Source organism: Larimichthys crocea, chromosome XXII (assembly GCF_000972845.2).
Source record: "Larimichthys crocea isolate SSNF chromosome XXII, L_crocea_2.0, whole genome shotgun sequence".
NCBI classification, from domain to species: Eukaryota; Metazoa; Chordata; class Actinopteri; family Sciaenidae; genus Larimichthys; species Larimichthys crocea.
This window is the reverse complement of record NC_040032.1, coordinates 10,682,765-10,710,711: the sequence shown is the minus strand read 5'-3', so window position 1 is coordinate 10,710,711 and position 27,947 is coordinate 10,682,765. Positions and strand designations below refer to the sequence as shown.

Here is a 27,947-nt window from a genome sequence, read left to right as displayed (position 1 = left end):
GTATGTGGACAGACACTAAAAAGGTTTTTTTTTAAAGCACAATATAGGCTGATCATGTGCCTTTTTACTGTAGAAGTTTCACACTGCCCTATAAATAACTGTTTATGCAACTAACTGCTAACTATAAATCATAATCTAGGTTGTAGGTATCTGTGGCGAGACTCTCATTAACCCCTTGTGTCAAATATCAGTCCATTTTGTTTGTGTTCTGACATACAACAGTGGAGACCTCAGCCACCTCATTTTTTGATTGTATGAGCCAACCCTTAGATGAAGTCATGGTTGAGGGCAGGATGATAATAAGAGTTGGTGGGGAGGAGGAGTCCCACTTTATCAGCCGCAGCTCTTTAGGTGCAGCACTGGGTGTGAAGCTATTTGGACGGGGCTTAAGTGGAAGACTTTCATGCATTTCTAAAGTTAAATTAACTTCTCTATACTCACATGACATGCTCTGTTTCCTACACAACAAGCAATGACCTTCATTATCTTGAAAGCTGTAATTAGGCAACTTAAAAGCACCATTAATCTATTCTAAGTTGCCCCAGTCAGATTCTTGTCCTGACTGATAAATCATTGGCTTGCCTCTCAAAAATAAAAAATTTGGGTGTATTTTCAGTTGACGTGACTTATTTTTCCCATTATCACAGAATACGCTTCACTTTTGGTTGCATGCTTTGCAGGATTTGCAACAGAGCCAGGGTGAATATTTAAAATAGACTCTGCCCTGGTGCTCTTTGCACAGTCAGTGCAGAGGTTTTTTTTTTATTTTGGGCGAGTTATTCACTTGTAGCATTGAATAAAGATCAGCCGCCTGGCTTTGGCGCTGAGGGGGCAGTTTTGACCTCTGGGCCTTTTTAGGTACCACAGCAGAGGGACGAGCCTTTTTTTGGTTAGCCTCGTGACATGGGCAGAGTCTCATCTACATCCACATGCAGCATGAGAGGTTAATCGACTCGCTAAAGAAAAAAAAAAGATCTTCATGGAGAAGTCTAGCGTGGGTAGCTGTACTTAAATAATGACCCTGGTGGATTATAAATTAGTGATGTGCTGGATCATGGGTTTTGTAAACACAGGGTAGGTTGGGAAGATGTTCATCTACCCATGTATAAATTATTCTGGGTTTCTGTGCTCGCGGCACTTTATTCTAATGTTGGCACATTGAAATAATTTTTGCTCATGCAGATATCTGCATCATAGAATCAGCTGTACAGTCCTCTATTCTCTAAGCCACAAAAAGCAGAGGATAAAGGCTGCTGTCCACTCCATTGAAAACTATGGGAAGTCAAAGGCAATGCAAGGTGACAGTGTTTTTTCACATAATCACTACAAACCATGACTTATCTTGCGCAAACGCTTGTGTTCCCAGTCAGCCAGTGAGTAGGTATATGCCAGCAAACCTGAGGCTTACATGCAGTACTGAGCTGTGGATGTGTGATTTCAGCAGGCTGAGGTTTGCTCTCCTCTCTGCCCCTCCTTGTCAGAGCCCAATCCATGATCCAAATACAACCACATTTGCATTTTCTCAAGCAAAAGGTTATGAATAAGCTTTTGATGCAGGAGCTGGCGGTACATGAGAGCTGGCATGACACAAATACATCGAAATATATCTTTTTATTGTATTTTTTTGGGTGTAAAATGGCTTACGTTTGAATTACCTGTGCACACTGGAGTGAAGCTAACCATTACTTTCAACTGTGACAGGAAAAGAATGTTATGCAAAGCTTTTCTGCCTGCATGCACCACATGCATCTTGAAAGTATGCAAGTGGTTTCACACAGTTTGATCATTGTAAAACTTCCAGATTGCCGTTTTAAAAAAGTGAACTAAATCCCCAGATTTTCCAACAAGACGTGAAGGGACACAGGTGAAGCTCCCTGCACGCTAAACCAGCTCCAACACAAAACAGGGATAATACACAAAGGAGTGTTGAGAGGCATTACCCAACTGACACCCTCTGTGTATTATTTTTCTTGTACCCCAAGAAAAATATACTTTATATTACACGGTAAATTGTGCTAACCAGGGAAAATACAAACAAGTGCTTCCAAAAGTATTGCTACTGTGCATACTTTGTGTACACATACATCACATACAAATTGAAGATTGCAAGTCCTGCCTCGGGGGTTGCGAAATTCTAAGAGAGAACTGCTTTTTTTTCCTATGGTTTCCATGGCAGCTTCTCTCTTTAGCCGACCGTGACATATTGTAGTTGAGTAGAACTGTACAAAGAAAAAAAAATCTCACACAGGGATTGTGTCACATTTTTTCCACTTTAATTTGAATCGGCGTCCATGTACATACAATGCATCTTGTATCGGTTGAGGGTGTAAAGTTTGAAGGGTTTCAAGTACGCAGAGTTGATGCCTACCACCCACATCATTTAATTTATGTGAACAAGTTCATCAAAAGCTGACATGAGAATGCCTTTCCTTGGGCAGTGATAATAGAGGGAAGCTACAATGGAGGAGAACACATTAACTCTAAAGATGTTGAACCGTGCATTCTATGATCCTTGATATTGAAGACAATTCCTGCTATGGTTTGCACGCACACGGAAACATTTTCACTGAAAAAAAAGCGCGTGCATGACTGTGTACTGCTGCTTGCATGCTTTCCTTCAGCAAATACTCGGAGTGGCAGCTAACAAAAGCACTTCCGGTGGCACCCTCAGATGCCACAGTGACACAGCCGCTGTTTCTGGCAGCTGCCAGTGAGATGTATGAATGTGTAATACATCCATGCTGAGATGACATGTTAGCTGCTAGTGTTTGTGCCACTGTTCCGACAGATGTCAGGCAGTTTTGAAGGATGCTATTGAAAATACTGACCTGAGTAATTGTGATATGTTGTCTATTTTTGGCACGTCTTGTGGCACCAGCAGCTGCCGGAGACGTGCCAACACAGCGGCCACTGTTTTTACATTCCAGCATTGAGAAAGACAGAAGAGAGCCTGTGTGTCAAGACATGATATATGTCACTGAAAGACAGAAAAATAGACCAGCAACTCGGAGAAGTCTTTGATAATAAAAATCTAGATTGTGTCAAACACTGAGGCATTCTATAAGCATGGTTTCAGCCATTATGGAAGCATTATATAGTGGTGTTTTAAAGGTAATATCTACAAGCCAGATGCCAGATCCAGGATCTGAAAGAATGTTGCCACTGTTGACCTGTGCATGCCGGGACACCCTGCTCCATCTGTGTATCTTTCATTTAAGCCGAAGCTCAGCTAGTTCTTGGTGGACTGGACATTTGTAAATTGTTCTGTTGCCCATGCATTCTTTATTATCACTAGTTCTTGCAAAGGCCTACCCTACTACTGCTGAACCCATTGAAAAATCCAGTAGTCTTTCCTGCACCATCGATAAATTCCTGTTGCTGCCAAATCTCTATCTAAAGTTTAGCTGACCACACATATTTTCTGCGCAGGCATATAGTCTATTAGTAATGATGAAACAGACAATTATTTACACAATGTATGTTGCACTCCTTGTCCTTCAGACAAGACAAACACAGACCTGTATCACGCATGGCTTTGAGCAACGGAGGGTACATGTCTATAATTATTCCTTTTTCATTTAAGTCCAGTTAAAGGATAATTAGGATTCATTGGACCCTGGATCTTAATTCTGTAGCTTTGGCCACTCCTGGTAATTAATCTGTACTCACCAATATAATTTCTCTAATTGATTTGACAAAGTGGTGCCATATGTCAGGACCAAGAAAAACAGTAAAATTATCAGTCATGGCAACATTTTTCCTGTTATCAACATTTTGATTGTCTGGCTAAAATGTCGGCTTCTTTATACTGTCTGGTGGCAACACATCTTTGAAATTAATCAACAACATATGATGTTTGGCCCTCCAGAGCTCTTTTCTGATCTGACATAGCTATGATTAAGGTTTGGTTAGGTTAGTGAAACAATCATATTCATGGTTATAAGAAAGAAATGTCGACTGTCAGTAGGTAACAGCAGAAAAACAGCAGTCTCCCCGTGGATGTACTGAGGGAGCTTATACAGGGCCGCCACTCAGCCTTGCTGCCAATTTATCAAAGTGGCCAAAGCCCATTCAAAAGCCCAGGCAAAATCAATTTCCCCATAGACAATGAAAGAGCTGTCTGTAAAACCTTTGACAGGACACTTCCATCCACAAATAATCTTTTTTTTATGCAGGAAGGTTTTATAATATCTGGTGTAAAATCTGTGGACCAAGCAGTAACGCGAGGGCGGAGTCGAGGTGCATGCAAACCCCATGGCTACAAACCATTTCGGCTTATGTACTTAGCAAGCATTGAAGCCATTGGGAACTATCTATCCAAAAGTCAAGTTCCTACAATAAATGCACAGATCTCCCATGCCATGTTGTTGACCCAGCCAACCTACCGGACTTTTACTAGTTCCATAATAATGTTGCACTATTTCCTTTGCTGCCGACAGTCACAATTCCCATAGCCAGTTGAGATGTTTGTCACCGGCATGTAAATATATCTTGTTATTGGGAAAATTTAAATGAGTAACGCATTATTCTGTTTTGGCAGGACAGGTCTCATTTGACTGCTCATTTCTTGTTCCACTGGATTTTATTTTAGATATTTGGCAGTGTTCCCAGATCTCACCAATTAACTTTGTTAGTGCAATAGTCTAATAAGTGATAGAAGTTCTGGGGAAACAGAAATATAACATTGAAATTGTAATAAATTTAAATTTTCCTCTAAATAGGCTCTAAAACAGAGAACATGGTGAACTGACCGGCATGTGTACTTGCTCAGGTGGTGCATAGCAAGAGATTTGGTACCGAGGCGAAGCCCACATTCTGAAATAACTTCAATCAAACGAACCTCTCACTACGTGTGCTTATCTCAGCTCTGAATATGAGCCCAAGTGACTGCAGCAGAAGAGTAAACATTTATATTACCAACAGAACCTGCAGAGGAATTTGCAAGTATTAGGACAAACCTTCTACTGATGCAGAAGACAAGCGACTGCAGTTGGTTTCACCAAGCTACACACTTGAACAAAGTCTGTTTGTACTTCTTTGACCTGTGTGTTTTAATCTAGGAAAAAACACATTACAGAGGTGCACAAAGGAAATTACTTTAGAAAAGATGGCCCTGTGATTTACACTGCACAGGAATATTAGATCACAACACACATTGTTCCTCTGAGTAATTCTCAGCTCTCAGAGGAACAATCCTTTGACCCTCTGTGCATTTTTTTGGCAAAACACATGTATATTTGAATTAGTTTAAGTGGCTAACACTCATTCATTTGTGAAATGGAACGAGGCAGGAAATCGATGACCCCAGATAAAAACATAAGGGGGCCTGGGCTTATTACAAAGCATCCTCTCTGCTGCTGGGAAGATATGAACGTCCCAAATAATGAATCCGAGTGTGTACTGAGGTATTTGTGGGGCATCTCGGTGAACGTGGTTTATGGTAATTGCTTTGCAGAGATATAAGTAAGACTCTGATGCTAAATTGGCTTTGGAGATGCAGATGTAGATACCCGCTTAGGATTATGCCGTAGTTTACATATCTAATTATCTTGATGTCATTACACTCATAAAAAATGCATTCTACAATTTGCCAAGCTCCCCAATATAGCAGAGAACATTGGGATTCTCACATTGTACCTTCTGTTAAAATGCCACAAGATCCCATTCAACATTTTCTTTTCTGCTTCACTACCATAGTTATTATTAACCACCTGAAATTACCATTTGTTAAACTTTCTTTGATAATGGCCAATTAAGATGACATTCACCCCTTTTTATTATTACACCCAATGTGTACAAAGAAAGACTTGCATCAGAGGCAAGTCTCACCAAATTAGCACATGCAGACTGTCGTTTGCAGCACAAGTTTTTCCTCTTTCATTCATTTTGGTTATCATTTCACTTATACTTTAATATGTTCTGAACATTATAATTCCAATCCAGACAGGCAAAGTTGTGCAACCTGCCACATCAGAAATGCAGACAGGATATACCTGTGTATCTTCCACCAAGGGATGTTTTTAAGCAGCTTCTCTCATCTCCTGCCCGACCAGGACAGCAGCTAACATGACGACATGAAGATTACTGTCTGTGCAACACAGAAAATGAGGTGGGAGAGGATGAAAGGAGGAGCAGCTTTGGGAGTTTAAGGTTGCAACCCGAGTCTGTAATAACATGGAAACATCTCTTGAGCCATTCCAACAACCTAACTTTACAAACTATTTTTAATATTAGGGACCTTCATAGTAATTCATGTGGTGTTTTTTGCAGTTTCTTTTTTACAAAAATAGAATGTATTAATTAGTAACTATAACAGGCTTCATGAAATATAATATGTACAAATTAAAATAAATGAGTGGATTTAATTGTATCTAGCTACCCTTCACCTCCAACTGTGTAGCAGAACCTACCATGGCTGCCAAATAATGGCAGGTGGAGAGCATAACAGACAAGTGACATTTTGCTATGCCTGTATCTTATGCAGACATTCCAGTGAAAGCCCAAAATACCCAATATCCAAAATGTCAATCACAACAGTGACTGTTTGTTTCCAAATGACATATCACTTTTAACCGTGACCAATATCATTTCCTGTCCTTAAAAGCATACATTTATTTTTTATCCAAACCACAGTCCAATAGAACCTTAACAATCAGAAAATAATCATACGATTAATTTTATATATGTGATTTAAGGAGGACTGGGTCTAATAGAAGCTTAACCTGCTGGCTGCTCGTAACCTTAACCATATATACACAAATCAGCCATTACATTCAAGCCACTGACAGCTGAATAACCAAGTGGATAACACTGATTATCTCGTTATCATGGCACCTGTCAGTGGGTGGGATATATTAGGCAGCAAGTGAACATTTTGTTCTCAAAGTTGATGTGTTAGAAGCAAGAAAAATAGGCAAGCGTAAGGATTTGAGCAACTTTGACGATTACCAAATTGTGGTTAGATGACTGGGTCAGACTATCTCCAAAACTGCAGCTCTTGTGGGGTGTTCCCAGTCTGCGGTGGTCAGGGTCATGGGTGGCCATGGCTCATCTTTGCATCTGGGCAGGGAAGGCTGGCCCGTGTGATCCCTGTGTGGAAGCTACTGTAGCTCAAATTGCAGAGAAAGCAGTTGCAGACCAGTCAGGGTGTCCACGCTGACCCCTGTCTACTGCCGAAAGCACCAACAATGAGCATTTTAGCATGGAGCAATGGAAGAAGGTGGCCTGGTCTGGTTTCTTTTACATCTTGTGGATGACCGGGTGCATGTGCATCACTTACCGGGGAACACATCACACAACAGTGTGATGCTTTGGGCAATGTTCTGCTATGAAACCCTGGGCCCTGCCTCTTAGAATGTTACTTTGACACCACCTACCTACATGTAAGTATTATAGTATTTAGCAGGATAATGCGCCTGACCACAAAGCAAAAAGGGTTCGAACACAAGAACAAGGTGTTGAATAAGGTTAAGGTTAGCCAAGTGCATTAAGCTCCTGTTGTATCCAAATGTACACTTATCTGGCACATACTTTGTAGTAATTTGAAGCATTACAGTTTTTCCATATTCTTAGAATGGAGCCCAATTTTCAAGGAAAACTTAGATCATCATCCAGGCTGTTACCCTGAGAAACACCAATCCAGATGTGCCCATCATTCTATCATTAACAGCAGAAACACTCTGGCTTATATTTAACAGAACTGTGAGAGATCTGTGCATGGCACGCGAAGGAGAACAGCCAAAAACCTTGGCACACCCTCACCAGCCATTCACACAGCTGTTGCCTTCTGTGTTGACATGTACGCCAATAAGACACAGGAGCAGTTAAGCATCCAGTTTGTCAGTATAATATCGAGAGTAGAAATTCTCTTAAACATTATTGGGTGGGACAAATTTCCATATTTCACATATTGGGTGGGATGTGACACACCCCATACCCCGCAGTGATTATGTGCTTGGGTCTAATGTTTCAGACTAAATGTCATGGTAATCTGGGTAGGAGTTCACCAGATATATTGATATGAATTAGATCAAATATTTCCCAATATCACTTACTGGTTTAGTGAGGAAAAGATGCTCTGGATTCTAGTTCTCACAATCACCTGAGAGACAATTTCAAAGCCCCTTTGGAGTATAACTTCATGTGAATGCTCGCATCCCGGTGTTGATACGAACAGATTGAGGTCTCATCTCCCTGTTGGTTTCAGCTGTGACATGGACCCGATTTACAAGTTGTGCAGCCCGCACAGCGAGCTGTAACCCTCTTTGGAAATCCCAGGAAACTGTCCAACTCTAGTAACTTGTGATAAAATGTCAAACACAGGCTCCAAATATTGGATCTATGTGATATGAATAGCTTGAAACTGGAGAGATTTGGCAGAGCCATGGTGCCTAAAATCACACTGTATGACAAGAAACAAGTTAGTGGAGAAAAAAAAAGAACAAAAAAAGAGACTGCCTGACCTGATTCTTAGAGCAACAAATAACAAAGGCAATATTTCCACGCTCTACTTGCTGAATCCTTCACGGTGACAGGTGGATCTGGTGTGAGTGTGTGAGTATGATTTATTGGGTTCCATAGTGGCCCATCTCTAATGGTGGATGCTCCTGCCTGCAGGTTGCAGAGTGATTACTGTCCACTAATTCTTCATGGCGAGCCGGGTAGAAAAATGACAGTGAAAGCTGTGCGGAATTACTAATCAATACTGTATTTATGCCCAGTGAGGAGACAGCATTGCTCACTTGCCAGCACAACAGGGTTTCCATCGATACATCCCAGTGGATTTCAGAGGGAAGATAATGAACCTTTCTTTATTTAGAGCAACCAAAACAGAGCAGTCAATAGTTATGGTGGAAAACTCAGTGTCTTGAAAAGCACTTTTAAATAATTATCGCCTTTCAGACATTCTGTTGAGTGCATCTCCGTCTGATTGTGTGCTTCAGGACCAAAACAAACTTTGTTCATTGACCTTTGGCCTCTTCAGATCCTTGTTCACTTTGTGCATTATGAAAATATATGCTTTGTTAAGTCTGTTTTGTTTTCTACAAAATACGGCTGCTCATTTTTATTTATTTTTTAATGTTGGGTCATTTCATATTCTGGAAATATTTATATGACTATGTTTAAAGAAAAGCAAAATGTGAACAGGCATTGTGACTAAAATCTGTTGTACAATGTGCATGACATCAGTATCAGGCTCCGGGAACTTGGATAAAGAGCAGTAGTAGTATGTCTGCAACAGTCAATTATCATAAATGGATAATTGTCCGAGACATCTTCTGCAAAATGTTCCTATCAATGGGTAGCCAGGGCACCTCAATACATGTTAAGGCTGTAAGGGCATGAACTAAAACTAAAACTAGTAACCTTACTGTGAAAGTAAACTTTTTTTTTGGCGCTGTGGCCATTTCATAACACAGTGCACAGAAAAGTAATTTCTAAGATCTAGAAACAATGCAACACTGTTACAATGAAGTCTAACGGGGCAAGGACACGAGCTGTTGAATAATCAGTTGTAAACAAGCCAACAGTTTATCCAGATTTCCAAACCACTTTCTTTGGAGGTCAAACTAAAAACAAAATGTCAGTAATGATTCTCATTACACAGAACAAACGCGTTCACACAACTCCAGAAGGTCAAAACTGAAGCAGGAGTTCGGCCTGTAATGGATTTTTACTATTGACCATTCTGGTAATAATTTTAACAAAAACAGGGTCAGGTTCAACAAAGACTAAACAAATAAGAGGGCAAAGGTAGCTCCAGTGTTTCTCCATCTTTATCCTGATGAGGTTAGACTGACATAGGACGAGGAGTGGATGTGTTGACTCCTCAGTTGAGGAAATCCCTGACCTGCCAACTAATTAGCAAACACTGTGATGAATGAAGGAGATTTTACTGCCAGCTAGCGTGCTGGGCTCAAATGAGCTGATGATGCAGATCTGCTCTAATTTGCAGTGGACCACAGTTGAATTCGGACAGTGTATAAGTAAAGCTCCTGGCTTCTTCTGTAAATACACTGGACTAATTAGATGTTGAAGTGAACAAATGTCTTGCAACATAGAGTTTGTGTACATTGTGTACTTTTGGTCTTTGGTAACTATAACAGAACAGGACTGATTTTCAAGGATAGCAGGACTGGCTTAGGAACCTGAGGTTGACCAGTAACCATGTTATGGAGTGTGGAAGCGTCTTTACCTCCTCAGCATCAGCTTCTTGGGGCACCATCCTGTGAGGCAGCCCCATCTTTCCAAACCTTAATGTGTGTGCATGGGTTCTGTTTGCGTATGAGTGCATTTCCAGCTTGGGTGTCTAATAAATAATAAAATCACAGTGTAACTGAACTTGCCACACTGACTTGTAATGGGGTGAATGATGCTTATGTCATTTCAACTCTGCACCCGTTCATCTGTTCTTGCATTTGACCTCCAGGTACGAGCAAATAAGGCGTAACGCTTTATAGCACTAAGCACTTTAGCACTTTCAGTGATTGTGGTGAAACTTGATGAGAAAAAATGCTTTCGGGTTTTTTCTCTGATGTCCTCTGGTTGCTCAGCCTGATGGACATTAAACTGCAGCAAACATTAGCTGCTGTTAGATAATGTTACCTCACTTAGGTAGCCGTGTTGCTTGGACTGTGAGCTCAGATCACCGGGGGAGTGTTAGTGTTTGTACCAGAGGCGTTTTGGACCCCTAAAAAAGACGTTTTAGGCCCAGGCAAGGGAGGAATGTAGATGGGAAGCAAAACTAAGATTTATCAGCTGATAGTGAATTTATTTTTTATTGTTTCGTTATGTTTTACTGTCTTGGTTCACTTTTATCACAGCATTGTTTGCATGCTGCTGCACAAGAACCTTTTTCAGTGAAAAAACCAAACAGTGCACACTTTCTGCTTAGCACAAAATAGACACACATAGTAGCTGGTGAACATATGGGGAGCATTTAGCAGCTGCATATTTCCCTCAGGAGTTAGCTAAAAGAGGGCAAATATTGGACTTTCACCAGGTGACCAGAAACATGCAATGACTTCAAATAAAAAGGTGGTGATATGTTCAGAACTGGTTACCGCTGCCCCCAACTGGCCAAAACAAACAAACAAAACAGTGATTGCAGGTTTAAAGAAAACACACCAATGGGATTAGTAGTTACAAGGCGGCGGACAGATGGGAAAACATTTCAGGGAATGTTATATCTGTTTAGGTTGGTGCAGCATCTTAAAGATCCAGTGTGTAGGATTTAGTGGCATCTATAGGTGAGGTTGCAGATTGTAGACAATTGAATACCCCTCACCTAACCCCCTCTTCCGAGCATGTAGTAAAACCTACTGTGGCTGCAAAACTCAAAAACCAGGAGTCATGAAATGGAGCCAGTGGTTTGGTTAGTCTATTTTGAACTACTTTTGAAATGTGGCATTGCAATAGTGGGATGAATGATGGAAGTGGACCCAAAACACTAATGCAAACATACTTATGAATGTTCATATACTGCACGCCTTTATCATTATGGATATATAACATCAGCTCATGGAGCATCATAGTAATATTCCAAAGTATGTATACATAAATGTGTTTGATATGTGATTGATTCGTAAATGAACCTGGGGATGAAACATGCTGTTGTCTTTATATCTGTTTCCTTTTGTGAAAAGCCATTAAAAAAATCCCAGATCCTTCCCTGTGAGAGACAGCATCATCTTATTCCTCTACAGACTCTGTACAGTATGCGGTTTGCTTGTGACTCATATCCAAGATTCATATCTAAGATAAAAGCAGAGAAACATGACAGGAACATTTACTGCAGAGCATAAACAGAAACGCAACTTGACATAAGCAGAATGATGCTGTTCTCTTCCTCTAACCACTGGCACTTTTAGAATCGCACATAAACGGCGTAAACAAATGCTCCAATATACTATCCATCCTTCAACATTCTGCATTTTTCATCCTTTAACTAGAAAAAGAAATGTGTTATTTTAGACTGCAGAATGGCAAAAATCAGGTCGGATTGACTTTTCTATCCGTCTTTATCAGTTAGGTCCATTTTTCAGCAAGTCTTTGCAAGGCTACAGAAAGGTTTTTTTTTATTTTTTTAGCAAAAACACTGAGCCAGAAGTCACATATCTAACTCCAGAGGTCAATTGGATCCAACTCTGTCATGTTCCAGTTGTGGCAAGGTCCGATCACATCTCTGTTGTGGTTTTGTATTCTTGACATTTTCGTTTTTTTGTTATTTTTGTTGTTGTTTTGTTTTACAGCCATTTTGAAAAACTGCTGTGGGTGTGTTAACCAACGTGTCAGTGGTCAGTTGGAGTAGTTGCGCTGGATGTCTGTTATTGTGGGAATTCTAATAATACTGTGGGAGGGTTAACACTGGAGTCAATTGAATTGTCAAGCCAAAAGGGTAAGGGGAGAGCTGGCACCACAGTAATGCACTGAGTCACCGAGTCCATACGAGTCTGATATGCCAAACTCAATAAGCACATCCAGCATGCAACACTTCCAAGAACCACTAGAAAATGTGTGAATGACAAGTTGTATTTGTTGTCTAATGTGTCATAGTTAGGAACATTTAATGGATAATTTAGTACTTTAACACATCCTGAAGTTTGCTATTTCTGTCAGTAAATCAGGTCTAACTGTCCAGAGTAACAGTATGTAACAGATGTTTCCTCTGTCCCAATGCAGTTTCTTTCCTCTCACCTATACCATATTATTCATTGTCCTCTTTATGTCAGAAGGGCTCCGTAGCAAGTGATTAAACCCGCCCAGAACATCATTGGTAGCCGTTTACTGAGCATATTGGTGAGGTGAGATGCCTGCACAGACCCCAAAGGACACTAAAAAACAATACCCACACCATCCACAGCGTGCTCCCTCTGCTGCTGCTGTCTGGCAAGCGTTACAGAAGTATCTGCTGTCGTACCAGACGACAGAGCAGCTTGCTTCCTCAGGCTATGAGACACCTCAATTTATCCTCTGCACTCACACATATAAAACTTTATTCTTATGACTTTATTATTATTCATCCATTTCTGTTATGTTTTTTTCGTATAATCCTAAGTAAGATTGGCATAATAAGATGATTGCCATGCAAGTCACTTCTCGCTTCTGGTGCAGGCTCTGCTCGGAACAGCACACAAAAATATTAAATATGTGTAGAAACTTTTTTAATAATTACATCAATCGATGCAGCATATTGTTCTACATAGAATCCATGTCAGCGTGGGCACTGTCTTCTGCACTGTCACTGTACTTCTACCATACCTGGTTGAATCGTCGGGTAGTTTGTTACACAACAAGTTCATTTAATTATTAACATTGACAATTATAACACCGTTGGCAAGCTGTGAAATGACCCAGCCACCGTGACTGTCCAGACTTCAGTGAGTTAGTTTCAAAGTCGTGTATTCGGTTAATCCAAAGCTGAGAAAGAAACATACAAACTGACAAATTCATCAAACATTCTGTTGCCCTTTATTCTGCAAACTGCATACAGTATCACAACACAGCATATCACAACAATTGTAGTGCGCTATTACTTGTATTCCAATTTATTATGTCTTTTATTTGGCATTCACAGTGCAGCAATTTCTCCAGAATCGATTTCCTCCCATGTCCCAAAGTTTTCAATGCAGCTGTGCAGCTTCCTCTTCCCTCATCTTCAGTGCATCAGGTATCTCCACCTTGATTCAACCCATTCTGCCATTTTTTTTTTGCAGTCAAACACAGCACTGGCCTCCACACTGTCCTACAAAGAAGAGAAACGGGGAATAAAAAAAGGTTTTCTGAGGATAACTGCTGCATCAACACAACTCCTCTGCGTCTCACGGACATCCCTCCTGGGTAAACAGCATAGAACTGGGAAACAAACCTACCGACTTCACGAGGCATTAGCTTGATGAGACTGCTCCCTTTTTATTAAAATAGCTAACACTTATAACTAACTGCATGCTTTCCTTTTGGAATGATGATGAATCTACAAAAGACAGAACAGATAAAATGCTGTGGCCATAAGACATTCCTAATACACAAAGATACAGAGTCTTTGCACACTGTTAAAGTGTGAAAACAGCTTGTTTCAGTGTCAATTTGAATGACGTTCATGTTGGCATGACCTTTGGGGGTGGTGATGTTTGTTTAGTTTTTTCATTGGAGCTGCCCTGGAAGCAGAGCTTGTACCAGAAGCCCCTCAAAAGGACGTACCTCTCTCAGTCAGTCACACTATGGCAACACAAATGAAACGCCGCAGCTGGAAAACCTGTTTGCATGCTTTAAATTTGTTGTCTGGGAACAATTTGGGCTCCCAGTCAGCTACAACAGCGACAGAGAGAGAGCATTTCTCTGTGACACCGCTGTGACACTTCCACTACTGTAAGATAAATGAAAAGAAATGCATCCTCCCGCATGTTTTTATCTTCCTCCTGCCAACTCAACCATGACTTCTGTGTGCCGGTGCACACCTACCTTTTATCTAAATTTCCTAATATTGTATATAAGTTGGAGAAAAGAAAAAAAAAAAAAAAGCTGTCTCTCTCCTTCGTCTAGCCCTATGACATGAACATAGAGAAGGGAAGCAGTTTGCAAAGCTCGCTGATAATCAAAAATTGCCTAAAGACACATCTCTGGAGGCATTAAAGAAAGAAATGAGATTTTCAGGGTTTGTGGAAGGTTAGGAGAACTCTTCAGAGGGCTGTTAAAGTGTGGTGACACCTCTTGGGAAAAAGCTGTTGAGGTGACAGATGGCTTTAGTCATGATGAACTGGTACCATGGTTTATTGAAAAGATGGTTGCCTAGTGTGCAGAGCTGGTACCGAGGCTTCCTGTTTTCCCTCTTTCTTTTCTTTTTTTTTCCCCACCCCGGTGTCACGCAGTTCTGTCATGCAGTGAAGCTGAGAGCTCATCACTCACCTACGTAACAGAGCTGATAACGCACTGGAGAGGGAGTAAGGAAATGCTAAACACCGAAAGAAAATGCAGGTTGTCCTGTTAGGATATTGGTCTTTTCATAGGTTTGAGTTGGGCCAGTTAACATTTCAGAATTTTTCTCTTTCTCCATAATTCATGTTGATTTCAACTATCTTAAATAAATAAATTCTAAAAAATCAGAAACAAGTTTTTAGTTTTAATTAGTTTTAGTTTTTAATTACCCACAACCTAACCTCTCGCATTAAAAACTGATTATTTGGTATCACTGTTAATCAAGACATATTTTAATTATTTTCAATAAGAACTTACAACAATGTGCCCAGTACTTCATGGACATTTAATTTACTATAACCATAACACACACCACCCTTCACCAAGATGCAAGGATTCACATTTTCTCTCACCGGGGGGCAGAAGAACGTCACAACAATCAGAAAAACACACGGACTCCAGCACGTTGTCTTTTTTAAGTATCATGTAACAAACACGCAGTTGCCTTTTCACACATCCAGCAGTCACAGCACGGCATTTGCATGTTTTTTTTGGCATGCTTTTGTCCGTGATTAAACAAAATAATGAGCTAAGGCTTGACACTGATCTGATCACCACAGCCTCCTGTACTATCTTTTGTTCATATCCCCGTGTGAGGAAGATGGTGGCATTTTCTGACTTGCAGAATGGGAGAAAAAAATAAGCCTGGTAATCCTCCTTGAATGGAGACTAACAATAGTCCAGAGTCTCAATCCCTCTGGTGTGTGTTGATGTGAGTTTGGCAGAACTTTCTTTAAGGTTCACCTTGTCTTACCTGGTCTGGTCTTAACCGGGACTCTGATGATTGGATAGCTCGATTCTGCACCTGATGGGTGAGCCATGTTCCATTTAGACAGAGGATGCCACAGTATCCTGTGTCCTGTTGGAATCCAATCTTTATGGATGATCATCAATCTTGCTCTCTAAGGACTGGATGCCCTCGAAGGGGATGCTGGGCAGGAGTGAAGAGTGGGCTGGGGCTCTCAGCCTGTTCCGAACACCAGCAGCTTGTATTACACTGGGACAATTTAACATTGTCCGTGAAAAGGTTTTTGTACTCAGAGCCCTTCAAGGACAGGTGAGGGTAAGACAAGCTTGATGCCACTGATGCAGTCTGGAAACAGAGCGACTTTAAGCCCTGCTGTGTTGAGTGTTGCATTCTTCCTTAAATATATCCAAGAGATTTAAATGTAGAATGTGAAACACATGAGTACAGATCTATTACTGTAAAAGCTATAGAGTAGGTCAGACTTTACAGTTTCCATCTGCACTGTTAAGAATATGAGAGGATCCATGCTGTTAACATCAGCTGTTGCCCATTAAATGGTCCAGTATGTAAAATTTAGGGGGGTCTACTTACAGAATATTGCATGCATATTCATAACTATGCTTTCATTAGTGTATCATCACCTAGGAATGTTGAACCACTACTTTCTACTGTAACCCAGAGAATGTTGCAATCAGTAATTACGCCGCAAGATGCCACTAAACTCTGCTCACAGGGCCTTTAAAATGACATGGATCTCCTCCTGCTATACTTTACAAGCTATCATGAATGTGTTTGGTGTGGAGTCATCCTAAGTTTTAGTTTTTAGAAGCAGCGTGATGAAGGAACAGCAGGAGATCCAGTCATTCATATACATAATCAAGACTGGAATAGAATTTGATAATATGCATGCACGGAAGACGGTGCTCACACCACTACTCCTCTGCTGAGACAGATATCCGGTGACAGGAGTCTCACACTCCTGCAGTTCTGATGCAAAATATATTCAGCTGAATTCATTACTCAGAAAAAAAGGAGGACATCATTTTGACAAACACAAGGATAGCTTCATGTTATAATCTGCTGCATATTCACCAAGTGTAGCCAATAAACGCATAAAGAACCATAAAATGTAAATCTGACATTGGTGGTGTGTCTCAGTACGAGCTCTAAATGCAATTCAGATCACCCCGTCACAAAAAAGAAAAGATCTAAGATGCATGTGTTGCCACAATAGATAGAAGCTTTTGCCATTGTAATAACTCTCGCTTATCCGAGAGGCAGGTGAAAGCCAGTCTGAAGAACTAATTGACCGAATAGATTGGATAAATGGAGTAATGTAGCTCACTGTACCGTTTGTAGCAACACAGAGGAAAGTGATCAGTGAGTTGGAGCTACAGCTCTCTGTCTTTTCCACTTTAAAAGACACATTTTACATTTACTTTACATTGCCATGCAGATGTGAACTGGGAGGATGAGTGCATTGTCCTGCAGCTGTTAAAATTATAAATAGTTGCAATTTTATTTGACATCCATAAACTGGACATGTGTTTTGAAAGGAAGCAAGAAATTACACAAAATCAATATGAAAGAAATTTTAAAACTGTAATCATAGACACCAGGCAGACAAGGTGAAACAAATGAGCCACACAAAAATGACCACAACTAAACAACATGTAAAACAGGAACATGCAAAACAATCCAAAATAAAAGCATAAAGAAAGAGCTCATCTGTCACATGTTTGGGTTTTCCTGTTTACTGTTTCCTGTCTTATTTTGTAGTTCTGTCCTCATGTCATGTCTGTAACTTAACTTCCTGCCTTTGTTGTGTTTTCCCTCCAGTTTTGATGATTTGCTGGTTAGTTTTACCTGTGTCTCTTTATCCGGCTCTCACTAGTTTATTTAGTCTTTGTGTTTCTTTGTCTCAGAATCAGTTTGTATTCATTCCACAGTCGAGTGCTCGATCTTTTTTGTGTTTTCTTTTTTGGACTTAATTCTCCCCTGCTCCCACTTGGATTTGTTTGGACTGCCTTACCTGGATTTCACTTAAGCCTGCTTGATTATCTGTAAGTTTTTGTTCTCTGACTTTTACATTATTACAGTAAGTCATTGGTACTGCACCAGCACTGTCCTCTAGTATTATTTATTTGGGGTCCAAGTCCCCGTGTCCCACATTTCCCACATGGTGAGAATCTCTGAATCTTCATACGAGCTCAAACTTCTTTCTCTAACAAGTTACTGAGTTGAGTGACGTCACCCAAACTCTGAGTAAGTGTTGACTGTTAGCAACCTTTCACTGAGCTGCATCAGTCTTCAGTTCCCTAACAGCATTATGTTTGTTAGATTTTGTGTTTATTGATATAAGCACAGTTGCTCTCAGAAAGAGATATCAGACTATGTAGGTGTCAGAACTATTACTCACACTGTAAAAGGCCTCACAGCCTGCCCTGCTGATTCAGTGCGACTTTGACTTTGGTTCCACCCACAAAGTGTGATTCAAATTGGTTCGACTGCCCACAGTTACTGTCTGTGTTTTGAAAGCATAAGGATAGCTGCATGGGAACAGTTGCTAAAAGATGATGGGGGGGTTGCACTTTTAATGGCGTTCTGACTCTTAGTACTTGGGAGTGGACATTTGGACTTGTCGAATCCAGAAAAACACAGGTCTACTTAATAACAGTACTCAGTTCCATTAAGTGTCCCAGTAATGGTGACAGTGAACCAACACACACATTATAGCAGGACCTCCCCTGAGTGGAGTGCAGCATCATTAATACACTTGCTCCGACATGTTAAAATGTCAACTGTGCAACCCAAAACAAGGAAGTGCCACTTAGTGGTTGGATGAGTTAACAAACACAAATGTAGACGTATAACAAACGTCACATTACATAAAGAGAACATAAACCCCAGAAAGGGAAATGTATATTATACGCTCTCACACCAACAGCAACAACACAATGCTGATCTGTGCCAGCATCGTGAGATGGGTTGACAGCCATCATCACCACCACAGTGAAGAGGACAGCTGCATGCTGCACTGTTACATTTTTAGTCTGTGCCTAATGTGCAATGGAATATTTTTTCCCCCCCGGGTGTAGAAAATGGAGAAAGCATTGTCGTACACAAACCTTCAATTTTTTCGAGAGCATTCACCTCAGCAGTGCTTTGATGGACACTCTGGACACAGACGGAACAGAAGTAGGTTTCACTTCCATCGTCGCTGCATCACCAGATCTCGCTTTGATCATCAGTGAGGGGAAACACTGCGAACCGTGCCGGCTGTGTTGTCTGGAGGGCAAAGGAGCTCAGCAGTCACGCTGAGGAGTATTTCCCTTGTGCTTTGCCGTGCTGCCACTGTGACATTCTTCTTCTGGCCGGTCTTAACAAAGCTTTCTTTTCTGTCACTGTTGGTCACCAACAGCAGGAGCTCTCTGTTAGCCTCTTCATGTGTGCTAGAAAAGTCTGAGATTAATGACACCAATTTTCTTGTATTGCTCTCTTTATCATAATGGTACCGTATGTCAATCTGAAGGTCTGCAGCCAATACTCTAAGGGGCACTGAGAAATTCAAAGTGCATGTAAATCTAAATACTGACTACTTATACTAGTACTTGAGATGAATTAATTAAATAAATGGTCCGAATCTTTCCACGTACTGCCAAACACATACTAGACCATATGTGGGACAGGTGTGTCCAATACCCTGAGAACAGCCAAACCGGGTGCAAGTACATTATCTAATGTTTTTAGATGTCTGAAAGCTTCTACAACTTATTATTTCTCATCATACAGCAATGCTGCATAATTATTTTTTTAATTTATTTTTTAATTTAACTGCCATTTGGACACAGTCGTGTTTTTATTTTAAGAAAAATGTTCTGGAGGAAAAAAATGATTCATGTCATGCCTTAACTGCTGAAGTGATGATTACAGTTGAAGGGCAAATCAATGGCCTGATTAGGATGAAAATGGCAGACACAACAAAGCTTTACCCAGTGTACAGCGTGTCTGTCTTTTCTTTGTACTTTAACACAGCCCTTGATTATGAGCACAAGTTCAAGATGATGATTTGAAATGAACATTTCGGCCAATCAATGTCTTGCTCATAACTGTATTTGAATTGTAAAACTTGTGATTCAAATCACAACAGATAGTGTGCTTAATTTGCAGAAAATCAAGACCTGTGCAAATGAATGAAATGAAAAAGAGTCACATACTAATCTGATTCGATCTACACACCAGATTAATCCTATACTCACTCCCCGACAGTGTTGTAAATTCTTGACAAGTGCAGTTTTAAATGGCAAGAAGGCTATCTGTGTTCTTAAGCCATAACTAATTCAGCACCAAAGCCTACAAACAGAAATAATCCCGCTATCTTCCTATGCAGTCCAGAACCTTTGATGAAAGTCAGTGGAGATCAAGGGATCTGTCAAGTGCTTTCCAATTTCCCCAACCTAATATAACAGAAAGCCATCCTTCAAAGGAGCCCTCTCGTGGTACTATATTCTCCCAAGTTCATCTTCAATAGTCCTACATGAACCGTGCACATTTCTGCCATATGGTGTGATTCTTGCCTTTACCCCATGGCAGCGTCCTCCTTTGGGTGGAATTCCAGTTCAGAGGAAGGCAGCACATCCACGCAGCGCCTTGGCAGCGCTTCATGAAAATCCCCATGACTTCCACGTCAATAACGTGCCAAGAAATTGTTCATGGAACAAAATTAAGTGTCATGACAGTTTATGACTGCCAGCATTATGTGTGTGACAGCTGAGCAGACTCTTGGGAAGTGCACGATAGTAATCAGGAGTAATTTTGCATAGAATTGCCACATTGGCCTATTGTAACATAATAAATCATTAAAGGAAAATACGCATTATTTCAAGTGGAGTAAATCTTCCTGTCTGCCTTTGCTATCTTTAAACTTCATATGAATGCAGAATTTGTTTGTGAGGAACCAACATTATGGCACCGCCTAGTCCTGGCTCAGATATCCATTGTCCAATGTCCTCAGGTGTTTGGCTTCAGCTCCAACTGAAATCAAACATCAAGATTTTAAAAAACGGTGCATGCTTTTTTCTGTGCACGGTAAAGCGGTGGAAGTAGTGCATAGGTCTGCTTCCGTGCTGGTTGTCCTATGTTCTTATGGATAAATGAGATTTTTTCACACTGGCTTTTATCAAACAACTCGAGCAGTAAACATTCAGTCCTGTGGACTGACCATTAACTCTAATTGGGCAGTGTTGGTGATGCCATCTTCTGTCATTACTCATGCAGGACTTTACTGAACCTAATGTGTTGATTTACCTTATTTCATAAAAGGATCATGGGGATGCAGCTCATGAGTTATTAGTCCAGACAGCAGATAATCCTCATATTGTGAATGGTTATAAGTAGAAATTGGATATAAAAGGTATTTTGCTGTTATATAAATTTGCCAAGACACAAAGCACATCTGTTGTAAACTCTAACTTTTATGTAAAAGCCCCTGCACTCAAAGCGTGACACACAATGGGGGACAACTGTGACTCAGCAGATACAGCAGGTCATCTGTTAATCGACATGTGGAGCTTGGAGTCAGACCCACAACCCTGTGAAGTGTCCTTGAGTAAGACACTGAAATTGCCCCTGATGGTATGATGGGCGTGCGAGTGAAAGGCTTTGAATAAAAGCACCATTTGAATGCAGTCCAGTTAAAAGGTTTCTCATATTACTGTCATAACATCCTGTGCTTAGTCTGCTTTTCTTTCACAGCACATTGCACCAGAGTTCAGAGTAAAGTGGACCAGGAAGCTACCTTTGAGGCTAAATGGGCTGTTTCTTTGAACCACACCAAACAGGTTAAAGGGTGAATGGACCCCTGAAGTGTGTATATATGGAAGTTGTGTCATCTAAATCATCAATTCAGCTTCATGAGTTAGATGATTTCTACAATATTAAACAAAAACATACTTATACCTGGTTGGTTCTGTGATTTTTAATATAAATATAGTTCATTGCATTGTGAAAGCAGAGCCTCACATGTATATGCACAAATAAACAGGAGCGATATCGATATCATATTTTTTTTTATTGTTCTTATTTTGAGTTAAAAATCAAATACCATATTGCTGTTTCAGTCGGAGTATCGATGCCAGTTAAGATCTGGGTGGGCTTCCTGCTGACATAGCTGTTTGCCAGCCACACATCGACTATGATAAAACCTTAAGTCTCGCAAATTAAAATGATAGATTCGAGTGAAATGCAAAGACAGCAGGCAGCAGGTGCAGCTTCTTGGCCGCCTTCTCTGCAGCGTAATAAGGAGCTCATGCAGCTGCAGTTCACAGAGCATTGTCACCACCTTCTTCATTACCAGAAGTCACCTCCAACACATTATTTCGCAGGGACACACTGTGCTGCAAATGTGCAAGCATTTATCATTTTCAAGATTTATCAGTCATTAACATAAAATGACAAAAGCACAAGGCGTTCATGTGAAAATATTATTTTTTTCATCTGCAATGACTCAACTTCTTCTACGGTATGAAGATATAAACATGAGCTAAAAGAAAAACCTTTTTTCACTTATCTACACCACCGGGATGGTTTTATTTTTCATTTTGGATGAGCTGAGCTTTCATACAAGAAGTATTTAGTTATATTTTTATACAAGCAATTTTTTAAAAAATATTCATGTATGATTTTTCTATGCATGCTCTGTTACTTTAAATATTCCTCACTGGAATACCAGATCAACGTCGCCATCTATTAATATCTTATCATTTTCATGCCTTACACATTTACAAGAAGCCTCGCTTCTCCACAGGAGCAAATAATCCGAATCATCGGCTCATGTGTTCTGTGTATCTCTGTAGATACACCAGCATGCCCACACGGTCAGAGACCACCATTAACCTTGTGGCTTCTGTCATGCTTTTGGCTTCTCTCAAAACCTTGTAGAAGACGAGCAGCGAAGGCGCTGAGAGCTCTGAGAGTTTTGTCCACCTCGGGAATCCTTCAGTTTCATGGTCTGCGGCAGTGAACAGCTGAAATATAAACCCACTTTGTGTGTGTGTGTGTGTGTGTGCAGTGTCTATATACTTATATACACTTCCACTGCAGCAGTGCAAATTAAAGTGTTTGTGTGACCGTTTGAAAGCGGGTGTAATATGATTATAAAGCCAGCTCATCAGAATGGATCCTCTGATCTAAATAGTGATCTAGATCTCTTGGGCTTTAATTAAGTACAGTGGAATTAATTTGCAGCATCCAGTTAAATCAATGCCCAATTTACGGTCAAATCGACATAACAACAGCATCAGCACAATAATTGGTGGAAACCTCCCACTTCCTGTTGCCACAGTGGTCAAATGTTACTCGGCATTGAGCTTGTGAATGTAACAATAGGATGTTGAAAGCTGCAGTTCATCAGCTGATGAGCAGCCCACGACTATTTGTGTTTGAGAAACAACATGAGAGAAATTTATATAACATAAGTGAGCGATTGGGAAGCAAGTTATTGTTTCTGCTTTGTGGGTGCATAATTTTATTGGTATGGCATGATTTGAATATTAAAAACTGGAAAGTATTAGTATAAATGAATTTCATTCAGTTGTTTTTTCTAATAAAACCCATAATTTGTAAGGCGAGTGATTACTGCTGCGAAGTTTGATTAGATCCATATGATGCACAGTTGAACTTTAAGATATTTTACGTGTATAGGAACGATGGAGCTAGAACGAAATAAAGTAAAAGGTAGTGATTCCTCTCTGATTTATATGAATCAGAAAAAATGGGAAAGGAAGGTATAGCGGGTATAACGTGAGAACTAAATGAAGCAAAATGATCAAAATATTGATTAACTAAATGAACTATTAGTGATCAAAAAAAGCTGAACAGGCAAGTGGTCCAGCCGTGGTTCATGCTTTGTTTCCTTCTGATTAGCACTGAAAGCTGAGCGAGGTGTGATGGATTGTCCTTGATTCTCAGCCTTTTAAAAAAGCTCAGAATGTGTTTAACCTGTGCAGGAACTGTACACTGAATCTAGATTAAACAAATGGCTTAATGACAATCATGTAATAGTGCAAACACCCAGCAGGTTTTATTAATTCATAACATTATTCAAACTATCTTTTCAAGGTCCAAGAAGTCTGTTCCTAATGTGCGCCTCCAGCTTATTGTTCAAAACACATCATAGTTTTGATGATTTACCTTAAATTATGTAACTGTAGCAGCCGAGCACTGTGCAGCCAGTAAAGGTTAATCATCACTGGCTCCACTTCCAGGTAACCCCCCAACATCCAACGTCAAAACTGCATCTTTAGTGATGTCTCCCCTAAAATATTTTGTTGGTCAGGGGGAGTATTTTCAACAGCAAAGATGCTGCTGAGTGAAGAAAGAAACATCCCACTCTTCTAACTTCTCATATTGATGGCTACAGTAGAATATAGAATCGAGTATTTATAGTATAAAGTTCCCCTTCACTCAATCCATTGAGCAAGTCTAATGTCTGATTTTCATTCACTTTCTCTTATCCGTGTTGAAGGTTAGCGTATGACTTATGACACAGCCGTTCTGCCGTACAAACGCAGCCTATGTCCTCTACCATATACAGTATTATAACTAAGACTTATTTAGTTTAATTCAATTAAAGGTTACAATGAATAAATCAAGGTGAATGCTGCTGTGGAGAGTGATAATGTTACAGTATGATCTGCTAATGGTCTCATCATTATCTACATTTCACATGATTATAAACTGTATAGAATCGAGCAGATATCCCTTTGACCTTTGTTGGTCTGTGTTGATCATTATTTCATGACATTTTAATGATGAATAGTGAAAGAAACCACCAGCTGCAGTGTTGTCTGTAATATATCGACCTTTCATTATCAAGCTGCCTCCTCTTACATCTAGGTAGCCATCGTCCCCATATCAACCAATGCAGCGATACTATGCCAGGTTGCACAACAGATTGATTTTTCTTTTTATGCATGTCTACGGCTAATGACATTCAAGAAGTGTCACCTGTAATGTGATTCCCTGGGACATAGTTTATTCAGGTAATAGCCCTAAATAAGACGGCAGGTGCTATTTTACAAATGAAATATGCTTCACTTTACCGTCATCAAGAGCTTCAGTGATAAGACTCTAATTTAGAGTGAAACACAACACTAGCAACTCTATTGAGGAATGATTTACTATACAAATACCTCACTGCCTTTGCTTATCAGTAACCAGCACCATATGCTTTTTATTATTTTGTTTCACTTCTATTCTCATATATAGGATGAATAAAAGCATAAATGCATAGATGCCAAGTGGAGCTGATAAAAACAGAAAAATGACATGGTCTATGCATTTCCAATGTTTTTATTAACTCTGCAATTGTGGTTCATAAAGTATAGAGCATAATTAAGTTTAATTAAAAATGATAAATAATAGAGACTGAGAAACAAAGCAGGAAACATCGGGTCTTGTCTTCTCCTCGAGGACTTTCATCCATACAAGGCTGCGTCTTGTGTTGATTCAGGGTCATTAATCATCTATAGGATTTTTATATTTTTTTTCCCCCAGACAGTCTTATTTCACTTTGTTTGAGCACTGCAATATTCTGCAAGGAGTCATCCACTTTGCGACAATTACGGTCCAATCTGGCTTTTGTTGTATCTCACAATGCTGTCTGCAAATGTGTGCATGTGGAAAAATCAAGGACGCCGCTGTACTTATAGGATGGAATAAACAGATCTATATTGAATCTCTTCATTTTGACTCTCAAGGACACAAATATGCTTTTCATGAGGGATTCACGGTAGATTAGTTTAAATTCTTTTTAGGCTGTAGTGTAGCTCACAGAGGGAATGGCAATACCCTGAACCAGGAGAAACTGAAAATCCCAAGTCCTTGATTTCGAACAAGATGCTGATTGGATCAGACAGAATCTTTGGCAACCAGTTTAGCCTTGGCTGTATCAGCCAAGGTCATTCCACTGGAGACATCCCAGACTCCATCTAAAGACTGGCCTGCCTTTGCATTTGTTTTTTTGTAAATGCTGTTGCCTCTATAGCATCTGCAAACCTACTATACCTGTCTGAGACTTCATTGAAATGATAGAGCATTTCAGTCTTACATTTTAACAGCAACAATTCATCAGCTTTGGCTAAACCTCTAAGTGCCATTCACTTCCTGACAAATGGGGCATAGAAATAGGTGTAGGGTTTAATTTCCTTCTTCAGTGCCATGCAATTAGGGTAATATCAGTATGATGAATGTGATCACATTTTTCTATTTATCTGCTTAACTCCAGTGTTCCTTATAGGGTCAAATATAGCAAGGTTTTGTAGTTGCAATTCGCGTTGCTTTCCATTCATTTTGAGCCACTACATTCTAAGTAGTAAGTGAGTGAGTGAGTAGTAGGTGGAAAGTAATCACAAAGGTCATGTGTAAGGGCGTAGTGTGTGTGTGTGCATGTAAGTGCAGCCAGGGCCACTTCTTTACGCTCACCGATGCAACCGATCTATTCATTCGATCCTTTTATAAGATTATTGTAACTGAACCCTGTCGAATAGGAATCTGTGGCACATCGCCTAGTTGGATCTCTGTATACATTTGTATGCGGTGTAATGGGCAGATGAACTCCAGGGTCATTGAGAAGCAGCCAGCAGTTTTATTTAATAATATGACAGTAAGTGTCTCACTATACAGTCCACTTGCAGACTCTTCTTGGCATCAAGTATTTAGTGCAGTGTGAGCAAAGTCATGTGCACACTGGATTTGTATTTGGCAGATTTTTGGGGTAGATTGCGATCTGAAATGAATTTAAAAAACTGTCTGGTACCCTTGATGATGACTAAGCTTGCCAAAAAAAAAAGGACCTCAGTGTAGAAGTGTGAATTATTGACCTTATAAGTTTCAGCAACAAGAAAGAAGTCTTTGAAACCTGTGATACTGGAAGTGGGAAAATGCCGTTGGTGGTCACCTTGCACCTACGTCTCTGATGACTGACCACGGAAAATGAGACACTTTCTTCCTCCAGCGGTCTGCCAATCATCGATGGCTATTTACACACCAACACTGATTAGATTAGTTCTCCCACACAGCTCTGGGTTCAGATGCTCATGTCACTGTTATAATGAGGGGTTAAATTGGGATTTGTTACGTGAGGTGCTCTGTTGTTTCAGGGTTGCCATGTGCACCTGTGTGTCTGCTCACAGACTACAAAATATGGTTAATTTGACAGACTGTAAATAAAATATAACAAGGTGAGAGCTCTCTGCTCTGAACACTACAGTGCTAATCAAATCCTGATGACGGTGTGCAAAACTACAGCTGATGACAATAAAATGTTTTTGTAAATCAACTCTTTAAAGGCTGCTTATACTATGACTTGGCTAAATGCACAATGGTTATTATTTACTGAAAGATGTGCGCCCGTATTGCCCACTATGTCGAGCTAATCAACGTTTTAAATTCAAGGTTATTTAATAGTCAGTGTCAATCCACTGCTTCCCATTAGAGTTGTAAATAAACCTTGGCTGAGAGACGAGGTGATCATTGTCCCTGATGAGGTGTGCACCTTTGAGGAGTGCAATCACGTCCATATATTGTTTGTGGGTTTCTTTTTTTTTTTGTTGATAATCAGAAGGATGGCACCGCTCGTCCTTTCATAGAAATTGAAAAGATTGGTCAGAATGTGTGTAATTAAATATGAGTTCATAACATTATGATATAATATCAGATGTTGGATGTGTGGATGTATTTCATACAGTATAGTTACATTTTTATCAGTGAAATATAACAAAGTTGGATTGAAATGTGACCAGACCAACAACGATAATGTCATAATCATGATAATGACTGCATTACCTCAGTCATCACACGCTAGCTTGTGTCCTTGTCGTGTATTCAGTGGCGATGCAGTTGAAGATGTTTGAAGGAAAAACTCCGGACACTGCCTTAGTTGTATAAAAAGTTGTAGTTGTTATCTCTAGATGTTATTAGCTCTACAGTTCTCCTATCCAAATATCAACCTAAACGTTGAAAGAATCTTGATGTAAGCCATCTGTCTCTAAGTACATCTTACACATTAATATGTATCAAATAAAGTATCAAATAAGGACACAGGCAGGAAAGTTGATGTGAACCAGATGTATAAAACAGACACCATATAAGACATCTATGTGCAGACGCCTCATCCTTATGTGACTTACAGCTAATCTTGGAACAACAAACTCTGGATGCCAAAATC

General features: G+C 40.1%; 1 protein-coding gene across 2 annotated transcripts in view; it reads left to right on the top strand.

The window, feature by feature from the left end:
• The window catches only part of opcml (opioid binding protein/cell adhesion molecule-like), a 232,935-nt gene that overhangs the window by 53,908 nt on the left and 151,080 nt on the right, over positions 1-27,947 (top strand). The window contains exon 1 of one of the 2 annotated variants that reach the window (XM_027273815.1): positions 17,628-17,784. The exons of the other annotated variant lie outside the window; for it this stretch is intronic. The gene's annotated coding sequence lies outside the window, so the exon portion shown is untranslated. Of the gene's footprint in view, positions 1-17,627; positions 17,785-27,947 lie in introns of those variants that run through there. 2 annotated transcript variants of the gene reach the window in all.